The 19,664-nt window shown below is 40.8% G+C and overlaps 1 protein-coding gene across 4 annotated transcripts in view; it reads right to left on the reverse strand.

Annotated features, from left to right (window-relative positions):
* Positions 1-19,664, reverse strand: part of ST6GAL1 (ST6 beta-galactoside alpha-2,6-sialyltransferase 1) — a 179,796-nt gene that overhangs the window by 51,154 nt on the left and 108,978 nt on the right. The window contains exon 1 of one of the 4 annotated variants that reach the window (XM_049775740.1): positions 17,959-18,002. The exons of the other annotated variants lie outside the window; for them this stretch is intronic. The gene's annotated coding sequence lies outside the window, so the exon portion shown is untranslated. Of the gene's footprint in view, positions 1-17,958; positions 18,003-19,664 lie in introns of those variants that run through there. 4 annotated transcript variants of the gene reach the window in all.

Genomic DNA, 19,664 nt, shown 5'->3' on the forward strand with positions numbered 1-19,664 from the left:
TTTCCCTCCGTTTACTTAAACAGTTGCCGAATTCTCACCCCCTCGCCGTTGGTCCTAACACCTTTCTTCATCCTCATTCAGGTCCATCACACATGCCTTCTCCTCCTTATCCTCTTCCATCTGCCTCTCCTTCTCTCAGACAGCTCACTATGCCTTCAGGTCCTTCTCCGTCCTCTCAGGTTATTCTCAATCTCATAAATGCTTCTGCTCTTGCCCTTACAGATCCTGCCTATGAAAGATGTTGGCTTTGTTTTTCTCCTCAACCTCCTTTCTATGAAGGTGTTGCAGTGTTTGGCAACCTTTCCTCTACCTCCAACCCCTCTGACCTCCGTTGGAACACACAACCTCAACATGGCATTACAGTCGGTCAAGTCGTAGGCTCTGGCCTCTGCATTAAGCCTAACGACTCCCTGCTTCCTAGCCAATTACTTGACGTGTGCAACGAAACTATTGACATCTACAATTCTTCCTCCTCACAACCCTATCTGTTAGCTCCCAATGGTACTTATTTTGCCTGTGCTTCTGGTCTTACTCCTTTTATCATTCGTTCTTCTTTCCTCCTTTCACATAATTACTGTATTCTCGTTATTCTCATTCCAAAAATCACCATTCACTCAGAACATATCTTTCCCTCTCCTGCCGCCTCACCCTATTCCTATTCTTCTCAATCCCTTTCTCGACAATGCCGTGAGCCCTTCACCTCCATTACACTTGCAGTGCTCCTTGCTGTTGGCGCTACTGGCGCTGGCACTGGTATCTACTCTCTTGTATCCTCTCAATCCAATTTCCGCACTCTTACTCAAGCAGTGGAACAAGACATTAATGAAATCAAAACTAGTCTGCAATTTCTCACAGATACTATTAGTTCCCTTGCTGATGTTGTTCTCCAAAATCGTCGTGCTCTATATTTTGCCCTTATGTAAGAGGGGGGAGTCTGTGTAGCCCTTAAGGAACAATGTTGTATTTTCAAAGATAAACCTGGATTAGTTAGGAATAGCGTTCAACACATTGGTGACGGTATAAAAGATTTTGAAAAACATTTCGATGAAGAACAAGGCTGGTACCAGGGCTGGTTTTTCTCTTCTCCTTGGCTTCACACTATCTTGTCCACTATTTTGGGCCCACTCATTAGCCTCATGCTGCTCCTTTCTCTTAGCCCATGGATTTTCCGCAAAATCACTGCCTTTATTAAGAACCAGGTAGATGAACAGGCAAAAACCTCTATTCAGGTTAACTACCAGCATCTAACCCCGCGTGACTCCTGTGAAAACTTGGCTTTAGTCACCAAGCCGCCTTTCCAGCCACTAAGTTTCCAGGAGATAGAGCGCATAGCTAACAAGCGGAGCTCGCTCCGGCACTTGTGCTCTTGGCTGTGGAGACACCTAAGACGGGATTAGCAAGGTCCCAGTTAGGGCACGGCCCAAAAAGGCTACAGCGCATAATTCGGATCCCTGTGCACACCCACGGCGTTTGTAGCCACCTTTTAATTGCGGCTTTGGCCGTGTCCGACCTGGTCAAACCTTGTATGCCTAAGACACGGTTCTTCCACCCGCTCACGACTTTCCTTCTTTTATTAGAAGAGAAAGGGGGAGATGTTGGGGACTGACTTGTTTGAGGCCATTTTGCTGTTCTTTCTGCCATATTCCAGCTTTTCACCTAAAAGCTATTTTGCAGTCTTGCTGTAAGTTTTTGAGCTATAGAGAAAGGAATGTGCAACTGTAGATATAATTAACTCTAGCCCGGAGGAGAGCAACACTGTCCGGTACCGTTATCAGAAACTAGGCCTCACTCCTTAAGACCACATTTCGGAGTGAACTAGGCTATTATCAATAAGTGTATGCTACATTGTCTGTTCAAGATCACTGAGGCAGGCACATCTTGCACCACCTGATAATCAAGCAATTAAAAATGCAGCTTGAAGGACACTAGAGGTTTCCATAGAAACAGCACGTTCAGCATAACTTGAAGGTCACCTAGCCCACTGCCCACTTCCTTATTTAGAGAATGCCTAACTTTCTTTGTTCCTTGAAACCTGAAATATATTCTTGCCTTGTATGGGCCTTCGCGCCAAAAGTATGACTGACATCACCTTTGTACTGCCCCCTTCTCCTTCATTATATAAGAAGGAGCTGTAGCCCAATAAAGGGACCCTTGAACAGTGAGACGCTGCCTTGGGTCTTTATTATTAACCTCTTTCAGATTTTTTACAGGTGTGGTTGCTCTTCTACTCAGCAAAATAGGAGTGCGGTTGTCTGAGAAGCCTTTCCAGCTAATTCCTGCTGGCCGGGTCCCCCCTGGGGGGGCTTCAGGACACCGCAGTATTTTGGTAAAAATAATAGTTTATATTTACATGTAGTTATATTACATACAGCACATTGTTATAAATGGCATGCATATAAAGTAGTTATACATTAAATCTACTTTTTATTTTTAATTTTACTGAAACCATTGTGATTTACAAAGTCCTTCATAATTGGTTTTCAGACATACAATTATTCAGGGCCAAACCCACCATGTCCACCTCCCTCTACCAATGTTCCCCAACTATGTCCCATACCACCACTCCTGCCTGCAGCCTGCAGTATAACAGGCCCATTTTAAGTTTAGGTTGTTAAAGTTTGGGACTCTTGATTTCATTGTTGTTGCCTTTGACTTGGATATTGATTTCAGTCCTTTCTTAACACTACCAATGCACCTGAGACTGCTTGGCCCCTGGCCCCCATCCCTTCACATTAGGTGTTTCTCCCTTTCCACTCAGCTGGGTCATATGGAAGCTCAATTTTGAGTTTACTGAAAACCCCCATACTGTTTTCCATAGGGGTTGGACCAGGCAGCATTCCCATCAGCAGTGGATGAGAGTTTCTTTCTCATCACATCCCTGCCAACAGAGTTTGTTCCCATTATTTTTGACATGTGCCATCCTCACTGGTATAAAATGACATATCATTGTTGTCTTGATTTGAATTTTCCTAATAATAAGTGACAATGAGCATTTTTTCATGTGTCTGTTGGCCATCTGTTGGTCATCCTTAGAGAGAAGTGTCTGTACATTTCCTCTCCCCATTTTTAAATGGGGTTTTTAGGTATTGTGGAGTTAACCTTTGTGAGTACATTGTATATCCTAGATATCAAACCTTTACCTGACATGTTGAGTGCAAATATTCTCTCCCATTCAGTTATCTGATTTCTAATTTTAGCTTGTGCTTCTTTTGCCATACAGAAACTTTTTAGTTTGATGTAGTTCCATTTATTTAGGTTTGATGCTATAGCTCTTGCCATCGGTATCCTATCATCAAAGGCTTCCTTGAGGTCTAAGTTCTTAGAGTATTCTGCCTATGTTTCCCTCAATGAACTTAATGAATTCAGGTCTAATCTCAAGGTCTTTAATCCATTCTGAATTGACTTTTGTGTAAGGTGTGAGATATGGATCAATCTTTAATTTCTTACATGTATTTATCCAATTATTCCAACATCAGTTGTTGAAGAGACTGTCTTTATTCCATTTCAAATGCTTGGCTCCTTTGTCAAAGATGAATTGACCACATACAGATAAAATCTACTTTGCAATACTTTAGTCACATGGTTGGAGAGATAGTACAGTGTAGTTATAGCATTTGTCTGGCACAAAATCAATCCCAGTTTGATTCCTAGAACCACCTGTGATTTCCAAGCATTAGGAATGAACCCTGAGAACAGAGCAGGAGTAAGCCCTGAGCACCCTCAATTGTGGCTCTCCAAATAAAAAAGTATTTAAATTATGTTATATCAGGAATAAGAAATAAATTATCTTCAGGGCTAAAGAGAAAGCACAGAGGTTACAATGTGTGCCTTGCATGTGGCTGACCACAGTTCAATCTCAGCACCACATAGTCCCTTGAACATCTCTGAGTGCAGTCCTGTAGGTGCTTCCCACCTCCAGCAATACAAGATGTGGTCCTGGATCCCTGCCTTGAAAGCCCAGCTAGTCCCATGCCCTCTGAACTTTGCACCTGACTGAGAGAATTGGCAGAAGATATGCTTAGGTATTCTTGAAAGAACCCTCTTGGGGCCGGAGAGACAGCATGGAGGTAGGGCGTTTGCCTTTCATGCAGGAGGACGGTGGTTCGAATCCCAGCATCTCATATGGTCCTGTGAGCCTGCCAGGCACAATTTCTGAGCGTAGAGCCAGGAGTAGCCCCTGAGAGCTGCCGGGTGTGACCCAAAAACCAAAAATAAATAAACAAATAAACAAACAAACAAATAAATAAAAGGACCCCCTCACTGCCAAAAAAAAAAGGGAGTGAGGGAATGTAATCTATAAATTCTTTTTGGTTAATTAATATTTGGGAATGAAGAAAGTTTAAAAGCGCCTAAAGAAAAATGTTATAATAGACAATGACTCTGCTTTGCTGAAAAAATTAACTAAGAGAGACATCTGATTTTATAGATGTCACATATTAAGCATGAGTTCTAAGAAACCTCCATTTCCCTAACCCTTCCATAAAACCTCTTGACCTATTTCATCTTTCAGTTTCTATCCTTTCTTTTTTCTTTGTAGTAAAACTCCTGGAAAGAACAAATAGTCACTGTTTCAACTCCCTGCTTCCAATCCTCTTATTCCACCCTCTCCCACCTCCTTTCTCCATGAATCAGCTCTTGTCTGGTTCACAAAACACTCTATAACCTCTATATTGCTAATCAAAGAGTTAGTGATGAGTCTTCACCAGTCCAATTACATGCACTTAGACTGTACTGATCCTGTCCAACCTACTTGTGATGGGCATTGACACTATAATGATCATGACTAATTAAAGGTGAGGGTCATTGATTCGAAGCAACACCCCACTGATGCAGTCAGTTGTGTGATTATGAGATGTAGATGTGAATGGCAGTAGACAAGTAGTCAGCTAGCCCTCACCAATATGTTAAAAGTAATAGTCCTGCTAACACACTTCTAAAATATGATATAAATTTTTTTTTTGTGGTTTTTGGGTCACACCCGGCAGTGCTCAGGGGTTATTCCTGGCTCCAGGCTCAGAAATTGCTCCTGGCAGGCACGGGGGACCATATGGGACGCCGGGATTTGAACCGATGACCTCCTGCATGAAAGGCAAACACCTTACCTCCATGCTATCTCTCCGGCCCCAATATGATATAAATTTAAGGACTGAATTGGACCAGATTTAAAAGGTTTTTATACTCCAGAGGTGGCCCAAGATCTCTGTGATGTCAGCTGAGAACAAAGACTCCCTTCAAAGAAAATGAAGCAGTAAAGGAAACTTGACCTCTTCTGATGCTGGTTAGCTTGTCTGTCTCCAGAACTTCTCTATCGTTAAGTGATTTGTACCCCTCCTCTTAGTGGATTGTATGCTTGTCTAGTTGTAATGTGAACACAGTCAAAATCGCCAAGTGATTATAAACAAGTTGGCTTGAGTGAAACCTATTTACACAAATGTGGCAATTACCTCTGTGAAAACCAACCCAGTAATTAAAGCCCATCATGAATATTCCTACAGTTGATCATTTCCTCTTCCTACTTTCCAAAACCCATAGTCTCCCAACTTTTTTCCACATCACCAGTCTTAGCATTATCAGTTGCTAGTTCTTCCCCATCTCCCCCAGCCTGGTAAAACAGACCCTTCACACTCCACCAGCTTCCCTTCTATAAAAATCCACTCATTAGAAAGAAATGGCTGACTGTGGGGATTGCCAGGTGAAGTGCTGATTGCTCCACCTGCGGAGTCTCTGCCCTGCTGTGCTTCTTCTGAAGAAACTGAGGACCTGAAGGGAGCCCTGTCCTGTACTTCTCTGTCTTTTCTGAAATTTTGAAGCACTCCCCAGAGCCCTGGGTAGCGAACCCAAAAAAAATTGCATTCTAAAGCTACCCAGCAAGCCAGTGAGTAAGAAATGGCTGACTGTGGGGACTGCCAGGTGGAGTGCTGATAACTCCACCTGCTGAGCCCCCGCCCTGCTGTGCTTCTTCTGAGGAAACTGAGGATCTAAAGGGAGCCCTGTCCTGTGCTTCTCTGTCTTTTCTGAATTCTTGAAGCTCTCCTCAGAGCCCCAGGAAGGGAACCCACATATATCTGCATTTTGAAGCTACCCAGTGAGCAAGTAAGTGAGTAAGAAATGCCGGACTTTAGAAGCTCAAAAAGGGAAAGCTGCTGAACTCTGCTGGAACCCAGATGCCAGCACCCCTATCTGCCTGTCTTCTCTGCTGTACTCCATTTTTTTTTTTTTTGGATTTTCGGGCCACACCCATTTGATGCTCAGGGATTACTCCTGGCTAAGCACTCAGAAATTGCCCCTGGCTTGGGGGGACCATATGGGACGCCGGGGGATCGAACCGCGGTCCTTCCTTGGCTAGCGCTTGCAAGGCAGACACCCTATCTCTAGCGCCACCTCGCCGGCCCCTGTGCTCCATTTTTTGGCCTGATTTCATCCTGTGTGTGGCTCATCAGCAGACAGCTCGCCTACCCTGGAGCCTTCCCTGGAGGTGAATTTACAAGCCCAAAAAGGAGAAGCTGCTGAACTCTGCTGGAACTCAGATGCCAGCACCCCTAGCTGCCTGTCTTCTGTGCTGTGCTCCATTTTCGGCCTGATTTCATCCTGTGTATGGCTCATCTGTGTATGGCTCACCTTCCCTGGAGCCTTCCCTGGAGGTGAGCTTACACGCCCATAAAGGGGAAGCAGCTAAACTCTGCTAGAACTCAGATGCCAGCACCCCTATCTGCCTGTCTTCTGTGCTGTGCTCCATTTTCAGCCTGATTTCATCCTGTGTGTGGCTCATCTGCAGATGGCTCACCTTCCCTGGAGCTGAGTTTACAGGTCCAGAAAGGGTGGAGCCAGAGGAGCACGGTCGCTCCGCTTCACTTCCCGGTCGTGCACATCATTTAGCCAATGAATACAATCACAACACGTAGAAAAACCCACAATACAAGTGTGACAGTGGGGAAACAACGCAGGCCAGAGCCAGACATAGAGAATAACGAGGGCAACTCTGATGACTTGAACATGACCAACCAACTAGTCAGTCTCTCAGATAAGGAGTTTAGAGTCGCAATATAAAAGATGTACAAAGAACTCAAAGAAAGTATAGAAGAGAACACTAATAAGAATCAAGAGACTAGGAAAATAGAAATCAGAAAACTCCAAACTAAAATTTCAGGTCAAATAACAGGTCTGAAAAACTCAGTAGATGAATTGAAGAAAAACATGGTTGAGTTTTCCCACGGCTTAACAGCAGCTGAGGATAGAATTAGTACATTGGAAAATGAGATGAATAACAATTGCATACAGGAGAAATTGGAAAAAAGCCTTAAAGCAAATGATCAAACAATGGAAAATTACTCAAAGAATGGGAACAGATGAAAATAGAAGTCTACGATAAGCTCAATAGAAACAACTTAAGAATCATTGGAGTCCCAGAGACCCAGGAAGAAAATCTTCAGGAAGAATCAACGGTCAAGAACATCATTAAAGAGAAACTACCTGAGCTAAAGAATACATACAATCAAATCCTGCATGCCTGAAGAGGACCAACTAAAAGAAACCCCAGAAAAAACACTCCGAGACACATCCTAGTCACAATGACGAATCCCACAGATAGAGACAGAATTCTGAAAACAGCAAGATCTAAAAGAGAAATTACATTCAAGGGAACATACTTCAGATTTACTGCAGACCTGTCACTGGAAACACTCAAGGCCAGAAGGCAGTGGTGGGACACAGTGACAAAACTCAATAAAATAAATGCTTCGCCTAGAATACTGTACCCAGCAAAACTTACTTTCAGGTTTGAAGGAACAATACATGGTTTCACAGACAAACAACAGCTCAGAAACTTTACAGACTCAAAACCATTCTTAAAAGAAAAACTGAATGGCCTACTTTAAGACAAGACTAACCAACTGACACACCAAACTTCGATATAAAGACGGCACTAACTCCTAGGACAATTCTTTCTCTCAATGTCAATGGACTAAATGCACCAGTTAAGAGACACAGAGTGGCTAAATGGATCAAAAAACTCAATCCAACCTTCTGCTGCCTACAAGAAACACACCTGAATAGTCAGAACAAACAGACTCAAAATAAAAGGCTGGAGGAAAATCATCCAAGCAAAAAACACACATAAAAAAGCTGGAGTGGCCATACTAATATCAGATGATGCAAACTTTACACTTAGGAAAGTTGAAAGAGACAAAAATGGACATTTTTTATTAATCAAGTGATACGTACAGCAGGAAGAAATCACTCTCCTAAACATATATGCACCAAAAGAGGGGCCAGCAAAATATTTAATAAAATTGTTGACAAATCTGAAAAATAATATCAATAACAACACAATAATTGTGGGAGACCTCAACATGGCATTGTCAACACTTGACAGGTCAACCAGACTGAAGCCCAACAAGAATATACTAGACATGAAAAGAGAAATGGAAAAAAGAGGCCTAGTAGATATATACAGGACGCTCCACCCCCCAGAAGCCTGGATACACATTCTTCCCTAATGTACATGAGACATTCTCCGAGATAGACTACATGCTAGCACACAAAACATACCTCCATAATATCAAGAGGATAGAAATTTTGCAGGCTACCTTCGCTGATCACAAGGCCCTGAAATTATATGTGAACTACAAAGGGACACAGAAGAAAAAATTTAATACCTGGAAGTTAAACAGCCTAATACTGAATAACCAGTGGGTCCGAGATAAAATCAAAGAGAAAATCAAAACCTTCCTAGAAACAAATGACAATGGAGACACAATCTATTAGAACTATGGGACACAGCAAAAGCAGTATTGAGAGGAAAATTTATAGCTTTGCAAGCACACATCAGGAAAGAAGAAGGGGCATACCTGAATAGCTTAATGACGCAGCTCATAGAATTAGAAAGTACTCAACAAAAGGGAGACAGAAGGAAATAACAAAGCTGAGAGCAGAAATCAATGAATTGGAAACCCGAAAAACAATCCAAAAGATCAACGAAAGCAGAAGTTAGTTCTTTGAAAAAATAAACAAGATTGATAGACCACTGGCAAAACTAACAAAGAACGAGAGAGAGAGAGAGAGAGGGGAGGAGAGAGAGAGAGAGAGAGGAGAGAGAGGAGAGAGAGAGAGAGAGAGAGAGAGAGAGAGAGAGAGAGAGAGAGAACTTGATAACTCCTATTAGGAATGAAAAAGGAGAGATCACTACTGATATGGTAGAGATCCAAAGGGTAATCAGAAACTACTTTGAGAAACTCTATGCCTCTAAAAATGAAAACCTGGGGGCCCGGAGAGATAGCACAGTGGCATTTGCCTTGCAAGCAGCCGATCCAGGACCAAAAAGGTAGTTGGTTCGAATCCCGGTGTCCCATATGGTCCCCCGTGCCTACCAGGAGCTATTTCTGAGCAGACAGCCAGGAGTAACCCCTGAGCACTGCCGGGTGTGGCTCAAAAACCAAAAAAAAAAAAAAAAAAAAAAAAAAATGAAAACCTGGAAGAAATGGATAAATTTTTGAACTCTTGTAATCTTCCACGGTTGAATGAAGAGAATGTAGCATATCTAAACACACCCATCACCATTGAGGAAATTAAGACATTAATCAAATGTCTGCCCAAAAACAAAAGCCCAGGCCCAGATGGATTTACTAATGAATTCTTTCAAAGCTTTCAAGAGGAACTTTTACCAATCCTGGAAAGACTCTTTCATGAAATCAAAAAACAGGAACACTTCCAAATAGCTTTTATGAAGCCACCATCACCTTGATACCTAAACCAGACAGAGATGCTATCAAAAAAGAAAAATACAGACCAATATCGCTGATGAATACAGATGCAAAGATCCTCAACAAAATCCTGGCAAATAGGATTCAATGCCTCATTAAGAAGATTATCCACTACGATCAAGTAAGTTTCATCCCAGGAATGCAAGGTGGTTTAACATCCGTAAATCTATCAACATAATACACAACATCAACAACAACAAAAATAGAAATCACATGATCATATCAATAGATGCAAAGGAAGCATTTGATAAGGTCCAACACCCATTCTTGATCAAAACTCTCAGTAAGATGGAATGGAAGGAACCTTTCTCAATATAGTTAAGGCCATCTACCACAAGCCAGAGGCAAATATTGTCCTCAATGGAGAAAAACTGAAAGCCTTCCCTCTAAATTCTGGCACAAGACAAGACTGTCCTCTCTCACCACTCCTATTCAACATAGCACTGGAAGTACTTGCTATAGCGATTAGGCAAGAAAAAGATATCAAGGGAATCCAGATAGAAAAGGAAGAAGCTCTCGCTGTTTGCAGATGACATGATACTCTACCTAAAAAACCCTAAAGTCTCTACGAAAAAGCTTCTAGAAACAATACTCATATAGCAAGGTGGCAGGCTACAAAATTAACACACAAAAATCAATAGCCTTTCTATACACCAATAGTAATAAGGAAGAAATGGACATTAAGAAAACAACCCCATTTACAATAGTGCCACACAAACTCAATAATTTTGGAATCAACTTGACTAAAAATGTGAAGGATGTATACAAAGAAAATTATAAAACTCTGCTCCAAGAAATAAGAGAGGACACACGGAAATGGAAACACATACTCTGCTCATGGATTGGCAGGATTAACATCATCAAAATGGCAATACTCCCCAAGGTATTATACAGATTTAATGTGATCCCTCTAAAGATACCCATGACATTCTTCAAAGAAGTGGATCAGGCACTTTGAAATTCATATGGAACAATAAACACCCTTAGAATAGCTAAAGTAATCATTGGGAAAAAGAATATGGGAGGAATTACTTTTCCCAACTTTAAACTGTACTACAAAGCAATAGTTATCAAAACAGCATGGTATTGGAATAAGGACAGGCCCTCAGATCAGTGGAATAGGCTTGAATACTCAGAAAATGTTCCCCAGACATACAATCACCTAATTTTTGATAAAGGAGCAGGAAATCCTAAATGGAGCAAAGAAAGCCTGTTCAACCAGTGGTGTTGGCACAACTGGCTAGCCACTTGCAAAAAATTGAACTTAGACCCCCAGCTAACATCATGTACGAAGGTTAAATCCAAATGGATAAAAGACCTCGATATCAGACCCGAAATCATAAGATATATAGAACAACACCTAGGCAAAACTCTCCAGGACATTGAGACTACAGGCATCTTCAAGGAGGAAACTGCACTCTCCAAGCAAGTGAAAGCAGCGATTAACAGATGGGACTATATTAAACTGAAAAGCTTCTGCACCTCAAAAGAAATAGCACCCAGGATACAAGAGCCACCCACTGAGTGGGAGAAACTATTCACCCAATACCCATCAGACAAGGGGCTAATCTCCAAAATATACAAGGCACTGACACAAATTTACAAGAAAAAAAAAACATCTAATCCCATCAAAAAATGGGGATAAGAAATGGACAATTTGACAAAGAAGAAATTCAAATGGCCAAAAGACACATGAAAAAATGCTCCACATCACTAATCATCAGGGAGATGCAAATCAAAACAACTATGAGGTACCATCTCACACCGCAGAGATTGGCACACATCACAAAGAATGAGAACAAGCAGTGTTGTTGGGGATGTGGAGAGAAAGGAACTCTTATCCACTGCTGGTGGGAATGCCATCTAGTTCAACCTTTATGGAAAGCAATATGGAGATTCCTCCAAAAACTGGAAATCGCGCTCCCATATGACCCAGCTATACCACTCCTAGGAATATACCCTAGGAACATAAAAATACAATACAAAAATCCCTCCCTTACACTTATATTCATTGCAGCACTATTTACCATAGCAAGACTCTGGAAACAGCCAAGATACCCTTCAACAGATGAATGGCTAAAGAAACTGTGGTTCATATACACAATAGAATATTATGCAGCTGTCAGGAGAGATGAAGTCATGAAATTTTCCTATACATGGATGTACATGGAATCTATTATGCTGAGTGAAATAAGTCAGAGGGAGGGAGAAAGACGCAGAATGGTCTCACTCATCTATGGGTTTTAAGAAAAATGAAAGACATTCTTGCAATAATAACTTTCAGACACAAATGAGAAAAGAGCTGGAAGTTCCAGCTCACCTCAGGAAGCTCACCACAAACAGGGATGAGTTTAGTTAGAGAAATAACTAAGTTTCAAACTATCCTAATAATGAGAATGTACGAGGGAAATAGAATGCCTTTCTAGAGTACAGGCGGGGGTTGGGTGGGGAGGAGGGAGATTTGGGACATTGGTGATGGGAATGTTGCACTGTTGATGGGTGGTGTTCTTTACATGACTGAAAACCAAACACAATCATGTATGTAATAAAGTTGTTTAAATAAAAATTAAAAAAAATCCACTCATTAACAAATGAAGTACCCAGTGTTATCTACAAAATTGTCTGTCAACACTCACACTCCACTGTCTGTGAGCAGCTTGTGACTGCTCTCCTCCTCCCAGCCAGTACTTGGTGGTACTCAGACTCAACAAATTACTTAAGGTGCACGAAAATGAGTTTACAAAAAAGGATCTGCCCATGAGTTCCTACATAAAGCAAGTCCTCAATAAAAAAGAAAAAAAACTAAGCCAGGAAAGCAGGGTTGATCTCACATAGAATAAAACAGTATATTCACAGTGCTATTTACCCTCATCTATTAAAGACGAGAGGCAAGGGGCAGGAGTGGATATGGTGCCTGCCTTGCACGAGGTTGATATAGGTTCAATCCTTGGCATTCCATTTTGTCCCCTGAGTCTACCAGGAGTAATTCCTGGGTGTAGAGCTAGGAGTAACTTCTGGGCATCACTAAGTATATACCCTTGTTCTCACCCACCCCCATTCTCCTCAAAAAGAAGAAAGGCAACATTGTAGAGAAGAATGATTCTCAGGCTCATGAAAATTACTTCTAAAATGCAGATTCTTGAATTCTACTTCTGTTATTTTTATTCAAGTCTTCTGGGATGAGCCCCAGGTATCTGCACTTGCAAGTGATCTGTAGAACCACCTTACTGTGAGACATCAGGTAACCTGAACTCCTCCAGGAGAAATCTGCAGGAAAGTCTGAGGATGCCTCATCAAAGTAAAGCAGGAGAAAGGTCAGAAACTCAGTAGAGGGGCTGGCAGTGGTAGGGCTTTTGCCTTGCATGCAGCCTACTGAGGACAGAAGGTGGTTCAAATCCCGGTAGCCCATATGTTACACCGAGACTACCAGGAGCAATGATTTCTGAGTTCAGGGTCAGAAGTAACCCCTGAGAGCTGCCAAGTGTGACCCAAAAACTAAAAACAAAACAAACAAACAAAAAAACTTAGTAGAATCAAGTTCTCTAGTAATTTAAAAAAATAGTTCTCATTAAATCTAATAGTGATAGTAAATAAAAATAGAATTGCTGTTTTGAATATCCTTTATTCTGATTTATTTTAATAACATACATTTATTGCATTTTGAAACTGTTTGTGAGGTTAGAACAATTTAACATTTGGTTTGAAAAACCCTGGGCTTAGAGAAAAAAGTTCAAGTTCTTTCCATCTCAGAATCAAATCCTAATTTTTTTTTTCCCAATCAAAAAATGTTAGGCCAGTTCATCACTACTGGGACAACAATGATTTAAAATTTGCTTGGGGGGGGGTGTCCGGAGAAACTGCATGAAGGTAGTGCGTTTGCCTTGCGTGCAGAAGGACGGTGGTTCAAATCCTGGCATCCCATATGGTCCACTGAGCCTGCCAGGAGCGATTTCTGAGCGTGGAGCCAGGAGTGACCCCTGAGCGCTGCAGGGTATTCCCAAAAGCCAAAATAAAAAACAGAAGAGAAAAAAAAAAAACTTGCTTGGGGTGGGGGTAGGGGGTTACAGCAACAAATTTTTTTTTTTTTTTTTGGTTTTTGGTTCACATTGTTTTGGCTAATAATTAATTGAGGTTTTCTCCTTGTGCTAAGTTTTCTCTGCATAGTAAAGCTCCTGTAACACAGGAAAGCTTATTTCATTCCTGAAGTAACTAGAACAATAGAGGTGGTTGTGCTAGCCCTGAGGAGCCAGATTCAGGCTCTCAGTCTCAGCTCCTGCCCACAGAAGCTCCCCTTTGAGAAGTCAAAACATTTGCCATTATGTCAAAACATTTCTATTTTGCTTCAACGGGCAGCAAAAGTCAGAAGCTTGATAAGCCGCAGGAAGCAAATTGTAATTGGTGGAATTGGTGGAATTGAGAGGTGAGTGGAAATAAGCCAGAAGAAATGAATGGCATGCCTGAGGAGTTCCATTCTTCAGTGCTTACCTGAGGACCAGCTCCACTGCCAACTAACATGGCAAGGGAGATATCCAGCCCAGATGGAAGCCCTGAAGATAACCTCTTAATAGAGGTGAGATATTTTCCAGGTCTGGAAAGCATCAGAAGATAAGGCTAGAATATTCTTAGAAATGTCTGACTACCTTTCCTGAAGTGTGGAGAATTGAATTTTGAGGGCCAAGGGTGGGTGGGTTTTGAGTCCCTCCACAGACAGGGCAGTCACCGAATAAGGAGTGCTCTGAACCCAAGAGGAGCACAGCCATAGCAAAGGAGAACCTTGGGAAACCTTTGCTAATGTCTTCAACACATTTCTTCCACAGGCATATCTGCTCATCTATATATTTGCCTTCCCATTTAACATAAGCCTGGTTTAAAAAAAATAAATAAAAGACCCTTCACACTCCATCAGCTTCCCTTATATGAACATCCACTCACCAATATAAGCTGCAGAAATTCCAATCCCAGCAAGCACCAAACTTTCCTTTTAAGTCTTACCACATTGAAAGCTACTGCACTCCGGACAGAAGCAGAATGAACAGGGCCTATAAAGAATCGTACAAATACAACAACCCTCCCACACATCTGACCCACCCCTCTTTCCTCCACACCCCAAGTGACACCTGCAAGAGAAATAGAGAGGGGAAAAAATAAAAACCGGTTCCCTCCTCCACAGGAAGAGGAGCTGTTTTAACACCTCTTCTTTTTTTTGTTTTTGTTTTTGTTTTTGTTTTTGTTTTGGGTCATACCCAGCATCGCTCAGGGTTTACTCCTGTCTCTATACTCAGAAATTGCTCTTGGCAGGCTCGGGGGACCATATGGGATGCTGAGATTCAAATCACGTCCTTCCGCATGCAAGGCAAACACCTTACCTCCATGCTATCTCTCCGGCCCCTTAACACCTCTTCTTAAGTTTCAAAAAAGAATGTGTGTATTACAGAAATTTTTACACTTACAGAAATAAAGAACAAAATAGCTTAATGAGCCTCATGTTTACATAAGTCAGCTTTAAAGAGAATCAACATTTTGTCAAGATTACTTTATTTATCAAAGTCCCCCCACTGTCTTCTGGTAGTAATTGAAAGCATAGGCCAGACTTCTTAACAACTCTGTCCACCAGCTTCTCAACAGGAATTCCAAGAGAAAAGGAAGTCTGAAATATTGTAAGATATCCATTTATATAATGAATAAACAAATCTCTGTGGCTCAGATTTGGACTGGATTATTCCAAGGAGAACTGAGAAAATAAAACTTCAAATAATTTACTATGGACTTTAATTATCTTAGATCAGCATATGTGCATCACATTTACACATGGGTGAGCACGCGCGCGCGCGCACACACACACACACACACACACACACACACACATACACCCCTCATATGCATCCACATATGCATTGTGTTCATATGTACAATCTATTTCACTAGTTCTCTATAAAATGTCTTTTACATTAAGTTACCTGAATAAGGATTTCAATACAATTGGCACTTTCATTGTATGGGGACGGGAGGTGTTTGAGGGATGGTATGTCACTCTCAACTCTCTTTTCATGATCATGGTATGACCCTTGTTACATGAGTATTCAACTCTTGCTTTTTTGACTTTAGGGTGATACCCAGTAACTACTCAAGGGTTACTCCTGGCTCTGTACTCAGAAATTAGTACAGGGGCAGGGCTCAGAGGACCAAATGGAATGCAGGAAATTGAACACAGGTTGACAAGCACCCTACCCACTCTACTGTCACTTCAGCCCTCAACTCTCTTTTAATCTAAAGTAGCTCTTCACCTCTTTTCTTTTCACAGCAAATACTTTTTAATGTAACCAAGCCATAAATTTGAATCTGAGGCCCACATTCTGAATCTGTCTGATGGTGTCCTCCATGTTTTTTAACCTATGACTCTTAACTATATGTTCTTATAAACTTGGTGTTCACTTTCAAGGCTTGTTTAGAATCATTGATTCAAGTTCACTGACTCCCCAAACATTTTTCAATGTCTAGGAAGGACTAATTCCTTTTTGTCTTAGGGAGCTTGGGGGTGAGGATACTGATGGAGGTGGGGTCCTGCTTCTTCACTTTTCAGGTAGTATGGACCTCTAAGTATCATGTAGACCAATAGTTATGATAGGTTCATTTATTCAGTAAATGTGTATTATCTACAGCTAAGGAGTACAGAAATCCCTAGGTTTCCTCCTCCACCACCACCACCAGAACTTGCTTCCAGTGAATAGGTAAGAAAAACATAAAATAACTTTGTATGTAGTACTTTGGGAGGAAGTAAATGTTTTGTAGAAAATTGAAACAGGAAAGGTAGTTATGTAGACCAATTCTTCTCAACCTTTTTCCAGTCATAACCTTTTTCCGGCCTGTTTTCTTCCTGTGCCTCCATACTTCTTCATCTTAACGGTTGCCCCCCCTCCCCCAGTCTCATGCTGTGCCCTCACCCATGGTATGATTTGTGGTTTTTGATATAGTATGTGGTTCCCTTGTTATATCCCCATGGTCTACAGAGCCATATTGCCCCTGATTGAGAAATTCAGGTCAAGACAAAAAGGATATGGGCAAGCAAAAAAGTATTAGGAGCTGGATTTTGTAGGGTCTTTCATTAGAACGTATTGCAGTTTACATTCTGCTGACTTCACTCTAGCCATTATACTGAAAATCAATTATGGCAGGCAGAAGTTTGGAGAAAGTTAAAAAAAAATTTTAAAGGAAAAGCCTTTTAAGATACTAGAGTACTAATTTAGGTGAGAAAGGCTACATGTTACCAAATTTAAGCCTTACCACCATTCTGTCACCATTGGTCACAATTCCTTTATTTAACGAGAAACTGAGGATCTGAGAATTTAAGCCTTTGCATACCTTTGTATATCCTATTATATCCTTGTATATGGTCAGACTACGGAATGAGCATGATTTTTTGACTTGCAAGACAGTCATGTTAAACCACCATATACCCCTCTCCTCTGGCCTCCATGCTTTATCAGATCAACCAGAGTGGGTGGTCACCATTGTGTTTTATTATTATTAATTATTATTATTATTATTATTATTATCGAAACCAGTGTTTTGTTTTGTTTTGTTTTGTTTTGTGTGTGTGTGGTATTTGGGTCACACCTGGCAGTGCTCAGGGGTTACCTCCATACTATCTCTTCGGCCCTAATTCCCATTGTGATTTTACAAAGTTCTTCATAACTGGGTTTCAGGCATGCAAAGATTCAGGGCCAATGCCATTACCAGTGTACATCTCCCTCCACCAATGTTCCCCAAGTGTACCCCCTGCCCTCAGCCTGCCAGTATAACAGGCCCATTTTAAGTTTAGATTGTTCAAGTTTAGGTCTCTTGATTCCATTGTTGTTTTGGCTTGGATAATTATTTCTGTCCTTTTTTTAACACTACCAATGCATCTGAGACCACTTACCATTGTGGATCTTATGCAAATACTCTTTTTTTTTTATTCGAATACTCTTGAGTTTTTCTTTCCCAATCCCCACCTCCTTGAACTCTGAGTCTTCTATGTCCATCCTGCACCCTATGACCCAAATTTTCTGTGCCAAGACTTGAAGACCTTGACACACTGCTGAGCCCAGAAGACAACTCAGTTAACCCTAACACATTTGAGAAGTAGACTCTACATATATGTGCCCAGAAACCAACCCCAAAATAGGGTCCTCTTTCTGTAAAAGTTTGAGCTTTGTGCAACCTGAACTGCTGCTGAAGCCTGTAATGACTCCTCTTCCTGTTTTTCACATCTGTGATGGCTGACTGCCCCACAAAACTGACTTCTTTCTGAAAAAAGAAAAATAGAGCTCAAAGGATTGAGTGCATACTTTGCATATGGGAGGCCCATGTTTACTCCCTGACATCAAGTCTCCTGAACACTCCTAGGAGCCACAGGAAACTATTTGGGTGTTTCATATGAAACACCTTCTTCTCTCTACCCTGTAGAGTTTTGTTTAAAAATTGACAACCCTGCTGGGAATTACATTTTCTAGTAACTGTAAATGCAGAGACATATCTTGCATCTAGATTCCATCATCCACTCATTATCAGAAAGCAAGAGTTAAATGTGTCACGTCTGAGACAAGGGGATGAAGAAGTGAGTTTACTCCAAATATATAAAAACTTAGATAATTCCACAACAAATATCAAGTAGTCCTACCAAAAAGCAAATGTGTAGAAAAACTCAATTGACCTACAGGCCCAAGGAAAAATATTTATCATCACTGAATATTAAGGAAACAAATCAAACCCCCAAGATACCACCTCATACTCTGTACCCAAGAGAAAATGACCTTATACAAAGGGTAAGAAACATGCTGATAAGAGTATATGAATAAAAAAAACCCTCATATACTACTTTACATTACACACACAATATTAATTCCAAAAAGTAAATATGCATCTATGTCATTATAACAATACAGCACAATTTCCAATAACCATGATCCAAAACAACTCAAGTGCACAACAGATGAATGGACAGAGATGTGGTATATAGACAAAATGAAATGTTGCTAAGCTATCAGAAACGATGAAATCTTACATTTATCACATCATGATGAAACTCGAAGGGATGCTAATAGAAATAAGTCAGGAGAAAAGCAAATAATGCTAGGAGACTCCATTCATATGTGAGGTACAAATAATAAGCAAAGCAAAGCTGAAAATAACCAACAAACCTTTGATTCTGACCACAGAACTAAAGTTTGCAGAAAGGGAGCAGAAGGAGTGTATAGAGAAAGATATAGCACTTTGGTGGTGAGCACAGTGGAAATCTATATTTGAAGAGGTAAGAATGTTTTATTATAAACCAGAACTGCCTCAATTAAAATAAAATAAATAAGTAAAACAGCACTCATTTACAAAACATAAAAAGTACATTTCAGTTCCATTGCTGAAGAATTGTAGTAAGAGCAATTAAAACAGAAGGGGGAAAAAATGACGATGGCAGCTCTTCTATTTTGGGTCAACAAGAACATCAAAACCTCAAGAAAAGTGATTAGAGAAAATCCATTTCTGACTTAAGAACATTTTTAGTCTGTCTTCAATTATTTATATGAAAAACCTCTTACTATAACTAGATGAGATATATTCAGATATTGATTTATAAATATTTAAAAAGACTTTGAAAACTGTCATAATGTAAAATAACTTCAAATATCATTTTAAAAATATTTTTAAACCAGGCCCAAATGATAGTACAGTGGGTAGAGCTTTTGCCTGGCATCCAACTAACCCTTTTATCCCATATGGTCCCTTGGGCACTGCCATGAATAAGTCCTGAGTGCAAAGCCAGGAGTAACCTTGAGCTAGGTGTGGCCCCAAAAAACACACTCAAAATAGTAATAGCTACTATACAACTGCATATTCTTTAACCTAGTGGTGGAGGGACACTGGTACTCTGGT

Source organism: Suncus etruscus, chromosome 6 (genome assembly GCF_024139225.1).
Source record: "Suncus etruscus isolate mSunEtr1 chromosome 6, mSunEtr1.pri.cur, whole genome shotgun sequence".
Taxonomy (NCBI): Eukaryota; Metazoa; Chordata; class Mammalia; order Eulipotyphla; family Soricidae; genus Suncus; species Suncus etruscus.